The sequence below is a fragment of the Benincasa hispida genome, chromosome 10 (assembly GCF_009727055.1).
Source record: "Benincasa hispida cultivar B227 chromosome 10, ASM972705v1, whole genome shotgun sequence".
Taxonomy (NCBI): Eukaryota; Viridiplantae; Streptophyta; class Magnoliopsida; order Cucurbitales; family Cucurbitaceae; genus Benincasa; species Benincasa hispida.
The window spans coordinates 26,184,870-26,196,458 of NC_052358.1; the positions used below are offsets into that span (position 1 = coordinate 26,184,870).

Here is an 11,589-nt window from a genome sequence, read left to right on the forward strand (position 1 = left end):
TGGTGCACGCATCGGTTAGATGATGAGATGCTCGCATATCGTTTAATGCACGTGCGCACTGGACGATCGTTTAGGTTAGCAAGCTTCATCGCTTCGTAACTGACTAAATGATCGCTTAGTAACGCACGATAAATCGTTTACCTGTCGTGGTGCTACGCGATCGCATAGACGATCAAGCTTCGCAGCTTCGTTGTCATTTACATGATCGTTTAATTATGCTTCTATCGTCTAGTGCGCGCTGAACGATCATATACCTATGGCATTTGCTACACAATGAAGGCTTCTTGGCGGTTCAAGACTCGGTTCGCCTGTGAACCGATTTGCTCGATGAAAAATATAATAGATAGGGTTTTTTCATTCCGGTTTTTGTAAAGGATCATCCTAAGTCCATTAATCCTTTATTTATTACATGCGATGTATGTTTTTTATATGTCATATGGTATGTACATATAGTAAATCCCACCTTAGGTTATGCAATGGTCATGCATCATCTCTTTATTGTAATTGTTTATAATTTAGAGAAGCATGATTTTAATTATGTAAGAGTATGCTCATGCATCATATAATATAAGAGTTATATTTATGCATGCATAAAAAGCATTGACATGCATCATCTTTATATTATAATTGTTATAGTATAAGGGTGAATGATAGTGTGTTGCTTGGTTGTTACACGTTATATAAAATTATGTATAGTAATACCGGAAATTTCATGAAGCATGACACATAGTTTTTTTATAAATGTTATAAATACCTCGTTATGCTCAATGATTTTAGTTGTTTCTTTTTAAACGTTAAAGAGAAATTAGAACTAAAAGAAATAAGAAAGACATGCATGCTCACTTAGGTTTAATTCATGGTTTTAAAGTGTTTAAAACTTGGATAACATAGACCTAGGATCACGGTTCTAATACGATTAGCATCCCTGAGGCTTTTAATCTTTTAATCAGTTTAATAAAATTAAATTGGCTAATAAAAGGTTAAAGTGTAGCACATCTATCTATAAGGGACCTTTTGTCTAAGGCGGGTTCAATCTAGGCTGGGGTTATTAAGTTGACGGAAACATAACATCCCTACCTGGGAACTTACTTGGAAAGGTGAATTAGATAGATTTGATGCATGCATGCAAGGTGAGGACAGTCCATTAAAGTGTTTAAATGTGACTACTTGAACTTGTTCATATTTCATAGACAAACGTTGTTTATGAGCAAAGTTTAAAAAGATGACTTAGACTAAAAATCAATAGTCGAATTGTCTAGGTTATGACCTTTCTTTATTTGATCTCCTATAAGAGGATTAGGTAACTTAGTCTCTTGTCCTAATCTGCTTCTTCCCTACGGTGGGCTCATTAGGGCGAGACTCTGGCACCGAAAGCGAGGGGTTACACTTACGCGGAATAGTTAAAGGTTAACGATTCTGGACCGAAAAATGGTGGCTGTTAGGTTCAGTTCCAAGAGTTAGTTCTGCCAAATGGTTGAGAATGTCTCATCCCAACGAAGGGGCAACAGATCACCCCACCGGTGACGTTTGTCTTGCTTCACTAGGGCATCATTGCAAAATAGAAGTCTATAACTTAGGGTACTTGAAACTGTTTTGCAAAACTGATTGGTTTAAAAGTGGTTTAGCAAAATCTAATAAAATTTTGTTTGTATTTTCAACAACATTTTCAAAATGGCAACAACCATGTTGGCATTATGAAGCGCCGAAAAACTTACTGGCGATAATTTCGCAACATGAAAACACATGATCACGGCGATCCTGATATCGAGGATCTCATGTTCGCTCTCACAGAGGCTTGTCCTTATATTCCAGCTCTGAATGCCGCTCGAAATGTTCGGGAGGCATACGAGCGATGGACAAGGGCGAATGAGAAGGCCCGAGCCTACATCTTGGCAAGTCTTTCTAAAGTCTTGGCCAAGAAACATGAGCCTATGGTCTCAGTGCGTGAGATCATGGAGTTCTGCGGGGGATGTTTAGACAACCGTCTGAACAGCTTATGCATAAAGCTCTTAAATACATATTCAACTTTAAAATGGAAGAAGGCGCCTTTGTTCGTGAACATGTGCTAAACATGATGGTCCACTTTAATGTGGCAGAGTTGAATGGGTCTACCATGATGAGGGCAGCCAGGTTAGCATAATCCTGCATTCTTTATCGGAGAGCTTCCTGCACTTTGTTAGTAATGTGATTCTTAACAAAGTGAAATATAACCTTACAACTCTCCTCAACGAGTTGCAGACATACGAATCTTTACTGAAAAGTAAGGAGAGGCAGAAGAGTGAGGCAAATTTTGCTTCATACTTCAGGACGTTCTATAAAGGTTCGGCCTCAGGAACGAAGTTTGCACCTTCTACTTCTAACTTTGCAAAGGGGAAGAAGAAGAAGAATGGTAAGGGAAAAGGGAAGGCACCTGCTAACCCACCACCTGTCGCCCCAAGGAGGCATCCAAATGTTGCTAAGGGAAAGCGTTTCCACAGCAACCAAGATGGACACTGGAAAAGGAACTTTCCTCGGTATCTGAAAGAGAAGAAAATAGCCAAGGTTAAGGCCAAGGCAGATAAAGGTAAATGTGACTTACTTTTTCTTGAAACTTATTTAGTGGAGAATGATGATTCTGCCTAGATAATTGATTCAAGCGCCACTAACCATGTTTGTTCTTCTTTAAAGGGGATTAGATCTTGGCGACATCTGGAGGCTGATGAGATGATGATGCGAGTAGGCACCGGGCACGTCATCTCAACTGTGGCAGTGGGTGGACTCCAATTAGCTTTATAGAATAGGTTTCTTAATTTAAATGATGTATATATAGTTCCCAAACTAAAGAGGAACCTCATTTCTGCAAAGTGTTTATTGCAATGTAAATATACTATCTTGTTTAATGTGGACAAAGTGTTTATTCATAAAGATGGTGTTTTTATTTGCATAACGAATCTGGAATCGAATTTATATGTGCTAAGGCCGTTAGCCATTAATTCCCTCCATAATATTGAATTGTTCAAAATTGTCATAACTCAAACAAAACGTCGACGAATTTCTCCAAAAGAAAATGCCCAACTTTGGCATCTTTGTTTAGGGCACATCAATCTCAATAGGATTGAGAGATTGGTGAAGAATGGACTTCTAAATGAGTTAGAAGAAGATTCTTTACTAGTGTGTGAATCTTGTCTTAAGGGTAAGATGACTAAACGACATTTTACTGGAAAATGTTATAGAGCCAATGAGCCTCTTGAGTTAGTACATTCTGACCTTCGTGGTCCTATGAATGTGCAAGCCCGAGGTGGCTATGAGTATTTTATCAGTTTTACTGATGATTACTCAAGATACGGGTATGTTTATCTTATGCAACAGAAGTCTGAATCTTTTGAAAAGTTTAAAGAGTTCAAGGCTGAAATTGAAAACGCATTAGATAGACGGATTAAAACACTTCGATCGGATCGAGGTGGAGAGTTTTTGGACTCAACATTCCAGGACTATTTGATAGAACATGGAATCATTTCCCAACTCTCAGCGTCGGGTACACCTCAACAGAATGGTATAGCGGATAGGAGAAATAGGACCTTGTTAGACATGGTTCGCTCGATGATGAGTTACGCTTCCTTACCGGACTCGTTGTTGGGTTTTGTAGTGGAGACTGTGGTATATATACTCAACTGTGTTCCCTCCAAGAGTGTTTTCAGAACACCTCTGAAGTTGTGGAACGGGCGTAAAGCTAGTTTACATCACTTCCACATTTGGGGTTGCCTTGCACATGTGCTTGAGGCTAATCCCAAGAAGTTGGAACCACGTTCGAGTTTATGTCTCTTTGTAGGCTACCCCAAAGGTATAGAAGGGGTTATTTTTATGATCCGACGAAAAATAGGGTGTTTGTTTAAAAAAAAACGCTACTTTCCTTGAGGAGGATCATATAAGGGAGCACAGTCCACGAAGCAAAGTTGTGTTGCATGAGCTTTCCAATGAAACTATTGAAACTTCAACAAGAGTTGTTGAAAAGCTTGCTACATCAGCAAGATTGATGGGATTTCGTCTAGTAGGTCGGTTCCACCTTAAGAGTTGAGGGAACCTCGACGTAGTGGGAGGGTTGCGACCCCACCAGTTCGCTATCTGGGTTTCACGAAAATCCTTGCTATGGTAGCAGATGGCGACGTTGAGGATCCGTTGTCTTATAAAAAGGCGATAGAGGATGTTGACCGGAATGAATGGGTCAAGGCCATGGATCTCGAGATGGAGTCGATGTATTTCAACTCAGTATGGGATGTTGTAGATCAGCATGATGGGATAAGACCTATAGGTTGTAAATCGATCTACAAGTGCAAACGGGGTGTTGATGGGAAGGTATAGACCTTCAAGGCTCAACTTGCGGCAAAGGGTTATACCCAGGTAGAGGGAGTCGACTATAAGGAAACTTTCTCGCCTATTGCCATGTTACAGTCGATCTGCATCCTCCTATCCATTGTAGCTTATTATAATTATGAGATCTGGCAAATGGACGTCAAGACGGCCTTTCTGAATGGTAATCTTGAGGAGACCATTTATATAGTGCAGCCCGAGGGATTCATAGCCCAAGGTCAAGAGAAAAAGGTTTGCAAACTGAATCGGTCCATTTATGGACTAAAATAGGCGTCTCAATCTTGGAACACACAGTTTGATACTGCGATCAAGTCGTATGGCTTTGACCAAAACGTTGATGAACCTTGTGTCCACAAGAAGATCATCAATGCTTTAGTAGTCTTCTTAGTGTTGTATGTAGACGATATCCTACTCATTGGGAATGATGTAGGTCTATTGACTGTAGTTAAGAACTGGCTAACGAACCAATTCCAAATGAAAGATTTGGGAGAGGCTCAGTTTGTTGTAGGTATACAGTGTTGGGGTTTGTGCCCTAAAGTCTCATGTCCAGTAGTTTGTAAACAACTTTGTACAAACACTTATGATGTATAATATAAATGATATTTACTTCACTACTTGACTTTGCACATTTAGATTTTACCACAAACCAATAAACTTAATATCCCTGGTTATTTGTATGTAACTTAACCATGTATGTAGTGACATACAAGTGGATCATGTCTTGAGTGATATCCAAAATGGTCTGTAGTATATGAATATAGGAGGGAAACTTTATCTTGGTAATGCTACGAATGCAGCCTGCTTTGTAGAATGGTCACAAGTGTTGTGACTTGTCACAGATGGTCTGATCCTAATCATTCGTGTAGGGGACATGCGAGAGGGGGCGTCCTATACAAAGAGTTTGTATAAGACCTGACCACGAAGTATTAACGTCTCGTTATATAACACTATTCATAACTGAGACTTCACTTCACTAGGATGACCATAGGTAACATGACCTCAATCTTGAGTGAGTTGGGAACTCCTGCCATTGAGGGCGGTCCTTTGATTTGAATGGGTGTGAATGGCCAGAACGCCGACTCAAACCTATCATTTTAAGGATTTTTCTGATTTGGGAGCTGGGAACTCAGTTTCACAAGATGGAATTTACTTCTTCCCCGAGGCAGTGGTAAGTAGATAGATAGCCTTAAGGGCTGATTCTAGGGTTTGAACGATGTGGCGTCACGTACCTTCTCATGGCCCGAGAGGTGTTCACACATAGTAAGACTATGTTGTATTGTTCATTAGAGGGATCAGCGGTACTTAAGGAGAAAGATGTAATTACAAGAGCAAAATGGTAAATTGGCCTGCCGTAATTACGAGCATCTATGAAGGGTCATTGTACTAATGATTGGTTATATCCAATGGACATAGAAATATATCTATGGCAAGAAGAGTTCAACTGTCGGTCTTTAGTAGAATGCCTGAAAGTTAATGGATGGTGGATATCGTAACTAAAGAGTTTAGTCAACTATTCACGTATCGTTAGAGCTTCGAGCCATGGGTCCATAAGGTCCCCTTAGTAGTTTGGATACAAGTGGAGAGTCAGTTTTTGGGTCAATTTGAAATGTTCAAATTGACAAGAGGGAGTTCGATTATATATGATATAATTGAACGAGTTAATTAAATATAATATAACTAACTTTATGTGTGAGATATATTAATTTGGAGGAAATTGGATATAAATATAATTTATATCTAGTAGAGGAAAAAATATTATAATTAATATTTGTTATTAATTTATAAGTTATGAATGTGATAAGATCACATTCGGACGGTTATAAAGGAAATGGGAATGCGCCTCTTCATTTAAAATAATGGATGAGTGCATTATAAATAGCAGACGGTGTGTTGATCTTGGTGTGCATGGGTATTGTGAAAAAGATAGTGTCATCGTTTAGAAAATCAGTGCCTATACGATAGGGACTACACGATCGCTTACATATATGATATTGCTAAGCGATCGCATACTAATTAAATCATCGCGCGCTATTATCTAAACGATTGTTTACCTTTTTCCTAAGCAATCGGTTAGCTCCTGGTATTTACTAAACGATTGTATAGACGATCACTTAGTTTTTCCTACGCGATCGTTTAGACGATCGCTCACCATTTTCCTACACGATCGTTTACCTTTTCCTACACGATCGTTTAGATGATCTTTTACTTTTACTACACGATAATATAATTAACTAAACTATTAAGAATATTGTCTATGCGATAGACGACCGCATCTCCCACTTGCTTAATCGTTGTGTACGGTCTCTCTTCCTCCTTCCCTCTACCAAATTCGAATAAAGCCCACACTTTGGATTCTCACTCCAAGAATACTGAGGGCTCTAAGTGATGTTGTCTTCTCCATTTCCTTCTGTCCAAGAGGTGACTATTCAAGGTAAACGGTTGGGCTTCAGGCTCGATGTGAAGAAGAAATCTTCATGTGTATGATTTCTTGATCCCTTTAGCATTATGAAAGTATGTTTGAATGTATATGCGGTAATTCTGTTACAATAAATTGGAAAGATCCGTTTCCGCTCGTAGGTACTCTTGAATAAGAGTTCCTTCAATTGGTATCAGAGCACTCAGTTTTCTAATATTCCAATTCATTGCTACAAAAGAATTGCAAATACGTTCTTGGTGTGTATATTTCTACACTGTTTAATCGTTAAATTGTTGTGGATGTGCGGATTTATGGATGTTTAGTGGATGTTAGTCTCGATTTGATTTAATGCTTTTGCATTTGCGGTTGTTTGTAAAGGCCCTGGGCATTAAAAATCATTATCGAGTCTGTATTCAAAGTCTGTTTGAGTTTTTGAGTCGTTCGTGAAGAAGATCGGAGCAAGCATTACAGTTCTTCAAGGAAGGAGGCGATCAAGTGTTGATTGTATCGTGCAGTCGATGGAGAACACGATCAAGCGTTGATCACATCGTGCAGTTGATGGGGTACGCGATCGCTGATGATCACATTGTGTAGACGATCGGGTAAGCAATCAAGGGTTGATCACATCGTGTCGAAGATCGGTTATGCGATCACTGAGTATCGAGTCGTGTAGACGATGTGATGCTCGCGTATTGCTTAACGCGCTCGCCTGGACGATCGTTTAGGTCAGCAAGCTTCATTGCTTAGTAACTGACTAAACGATCGCTTAGTAACGTAAGGTAAATTGTTTACCTGATGCCACGTTAGGTGATCGCATAGACGATCGTTCTGGTCAGCAAGTTTCATCGCTTAGTAACTGACTAAACAATCGCTTAGTAACGCAAGGTAAATCGTTTATCTGACGCCGCGTTAAGTGATTGCATAGATGATCATTTTGGTCAGCAAGCTTCATCGTAGTAACTGACTAAACGATCGCTTAGTAACGCAAGGTAAATCGTTTACCTGACGCCGCGTTAAGTGATCACATAAACGATCGTTCTGGTCAGCAAGCTTCATCGCTTAGTAACTGACTAAATGATCGCTTAGTAACGCAAGGTAAATCGTTTACCTGTCACTGCATTGAGCGATCGCATAGACGATCAGGCTTCGTTGCCTCGTTGTCGTCTATGCGATCGTTTAATTTTGCTTCTATCATCTAGTTTGCACTGGACGATCATCTACCTACGACATTTACTACACGATGGAGTCCTCCTGGTGGTTCAAGACCTGGTTCGCCTGTGAACCAGTTTGCTCGATGAAAAATGTAATAGATAGGGTTATTTCATTCTGGTTTTGTAAAGGCTCATCTCGGTCCATTAATCCTTTATTTATTACATGCGATGTATGTTTTTTAATATGACATATGGTATACACATATAGATAAATACCACCTTAGGTCATGCATATTCTCTTTATTATAAGTGTTATAATTTAGAGAAGCATGTTTTAATTTACATAAATGCATGCTCATGCATCATATAATATAAGGGTTATATTTATGAATGCTTTATTTTTTTTTTCTACGTTTTATTTATAAGCGTTATAAATACTTCGTTATGTGGGATGAGTGTTTTAGTTGTTTACTTTATAAATGGTTATAAAATGAAATTAGAACTAAAATAATTAGTAAAAGATTAGTATGTAGCAAGTCTATTTATAGTAAACCTTTCGTTGAAGGCGGGTTCTATCTAGGCTGGGGTATTTAAGATGACGGTAACGGAACACCTCTACCTGGGAACCTATCTGGAAGGGTAATTTAAATAGATTTGATGCATGCAAACTAAGGCCAGTCCATTAAAGAGTTTAATGTGACTACTTTGTTTTTTTTTTTTTTTTATTAATTTCAAAGACAAAAGTTGTTTTTTAGCAAACTTTATAAATGACTTAGATCATAGTCAGTAGCCAGATTGTCTAGGTTAATAAACCCCTAGGTAGAATATTCAGTGGGAGGTTCTTGGGGCATTTGATGCTTTATTTTCACCTCCGCGTTTCTCCCTCATAGTCCACACCGTGAGATCTACCTTCAACCTCGAGGCACCTTTGGCGTGTCCCCTCAACGGATGGTGTTTGGGTAGGTCAATATCAAGGTGGATGGAGAGTGTTCATAGTAAGTGGGAGCGGGAAGTGCAACAACATATCCCTCGCTCTCCCTTATTGGATTGAATAAAGTTTCTGCGCACTGCCTCGTGGCACCCTGGGTGTGTCCCCTTATAGGAGTGTTATTTTGCGCGTTTCTTTATTTGATCCCAGTAAGAGGATAAGGTTACTTAGTCTCTTGTCCTAATCTGTCTTTTCCCTATGATGAGCGCATTAGGGCGGGACTCTGGGGTCGAAAACGCGGGGTTACAGTTACGCAAGATTGTTAAGGGTTAACTATTCTGGACTGAACAAATGGTGGCTATTAGGTTTAGTTCCAAAAGTTGGTTTTGCCTAGTGGTTGAGATTGTCTCATCCCAGTGAAGGGCCATCCGATCACCCCACCGGTGATGTTTGTCCTACCTCACTAGGGCATCATTGCAAAATAGAAGTCTTTTCACTTAGGGTACTTTGAATCTGTTTTGCTAAAAAATTAATTGTTAAAATGTGGTTTTTGCAAAATCTTATACAAGGTTATTCGTTTTTTTTAGCAACGGGTTTTAATGGCATCAGCCACTATCAATTTGCTTAGCGCCGAAAAACTAAATGGCCAAAACTATTCAAGTTGGAAACATATGCTCACGACGATACTCATCATCGAGGATCTGAAGTTTGTCCTTATGGAGGAATGTCCTCCTATTCCACCTCAGGACGCTATTCGAAATATTCGGTCAGCGTACGAGCATTGGACACGGGAAAATGAGAAGGCCCGAGCCTATATCTTGTTTATAGCATGTCGTTAATTAAGATTTGTTTGCATAACTGTATGTTTGAATGTATTATAAGTATTTTGGTCACGGTGAGATCGGAGTGATCCGAACGCGCTCATGGAACTCTTCGGTAAGAGATCCTTCATCTATAATATACATATACGCCTCAATATCCTTAAATCAAATACAACCTCATTGAATCAAATATCATCTCATGCTAGCATTCAAGTATGTATGTCCACAATTAATCTTTCAAATCCTCATACAAGAACAAAAATCGGTTATACTATACTATCAGTCTATCATGCTATCGTTCTGTCATAATATCAAGCTATCATGCTAGCATACATCTAGTGCCTGGCCCGTTGGCAGTTTCCAGTAGTAAGATTACTTACCTCAAATAAAGTCCAAAAAATAATTCAAGCGAACAAACTCATTTCGAGCTTTCCACAACTTTTGAATGAGATCCTAGAACATGGATAAAAATCAATCTTAACCTTTAAACCCAATTTTTAAACACTAAATCATTCCAAGATTAACAGCACAACTTACCCAAAAGTGGTTTGGCCAAGATCACCTCAAAGTACTAACACCAAAATTCTTGTCGGAATCAAATTCAAGTTGTTCGCTTCTAAATTTAAAACTTTTCCAAAACTTGAATCCAAAGCCCAATTAATCTAAGTAAACCCAAAAAGAAAAAAAAAAAAAAAAAAAAAAATCAAAACTCCATGGGCATTCAAAGCTCTTTCAAGAGAGTTCAACAGTAGCTCTAAGATCTACCCAAAACCTCACCTACTTTCAAGATCTAGTGAGGCCACGGCAGTGGCGCTCGACAGAGCGCGGTAGAGCGCACGGCGGTGACTGGAGCAGTGACGGGTGACCAGCGACTGGTAGATATGAGAGAACGGCGACGCGGCTCAGATCCGACGGCGTGGCTTGGCGTGAGCAGATCTGGCGGCACACGAGTGGCTGAAGAAGAACCAAACTGGCAACGCAGCCTGGAAACACCGCTGGTGGCTTCGGAACGCAGACGGATAGCGGCATGCGAGCATTGAGGCGCGACTGACTCAGGTCTGGCGTTTGATTCCAGCTCCGGACAGGTCCAGACGACAGACGAACAATGATGGGCTCAAACTTACAGACGAGTGGTGGCTGGTTCGCGTGGGTGTTGGAGCGGGCTGAGGTTTCAGCGATTGGAGGGGGGTCGGTCACGTTTTCACGAAAGGAGAAGGATTCTTTTTGTTTTATATAAAATAATAATAATAATAACAACAACTTAAAAGGAAATAAAATAAATTTTTTATTTTATTCTTTTCCTATTCTACTTTATTTTATTAAATTTCTTTCCTTCCCAAATTGAAATTAATTTCTAACATTAATTTCCAACGTCAATAACTAAATTTCCGCAATTACACTTAAGTCCAAGATTTCGAAAATGCCCTCAATAATAAAAATTACTGAAATTACATTAATGATAGAAATTCGGGGTGTTACAGCTTTAGACAAAGAGAAAACATAGACTTCTTTGAAACTTTCCCTCCTGTCACTAGAATTACCTCAATCTGTGTTTTTTTTTTTCACTTGCTGCCCTTTATAACCTCGTAGTATATCAGATGGATGTAAAGACTGTCTTCCTAAACAGTAAACTTGAATGAGAGATTTACATGGAATAACCTGAGGGCTTTATAGTCAATGGTCAAGAAAGTAAGGTTTATAAGCTAGATAGATCTCTCTATGGTCTGAAACAAGCTCCTAAGCAATGATATGAAAAGTTTGATAACCCAATCTTATCTAAAGATTTTAAAGTTTGATAACCCAATCTTATCTAAAGATTTTAAAGTTAATGGGAAAAGTTGGTACCAGTCATTTTGATCCATTGCGATAGTATTGTAACAATCGTAAAAGTTCAGAACTGTTACTACAATGGAAAGAGAGGACAAA

The 11,589-nt window shown here is 39.2% G+C and overlaps 1 long non-coding RNA gene across 2 annotated transcripts; it reads right to left on the reverse strand.

Moving 5' to 3' along the window:
• Positions 1-9,988: 9,988 nt before the first annotated feature.
• LOC120089259 lies at positions 9,989-10,881 on the reverse strand. Of its 2 annotated transcripts, none has more exons than XR_005485119.1 (3): positions 10,445-10,881; positions 10,201-10,325; positions 9,989-10,116 (listed from the first exon to the last, which is right to left on the reverse strand). It is a non-coding gene; the product is annotated as an uncharacterized LOC120089259 (long non-coding RNA). The 2 variants fall into 2 exon arrangements; XR_005485118.1 differs by having other exon boundaries at positions 10,441-10,881.
• Between the last annotated feature and the right edge of the window lie 708 nt (positions 10,882-11,589).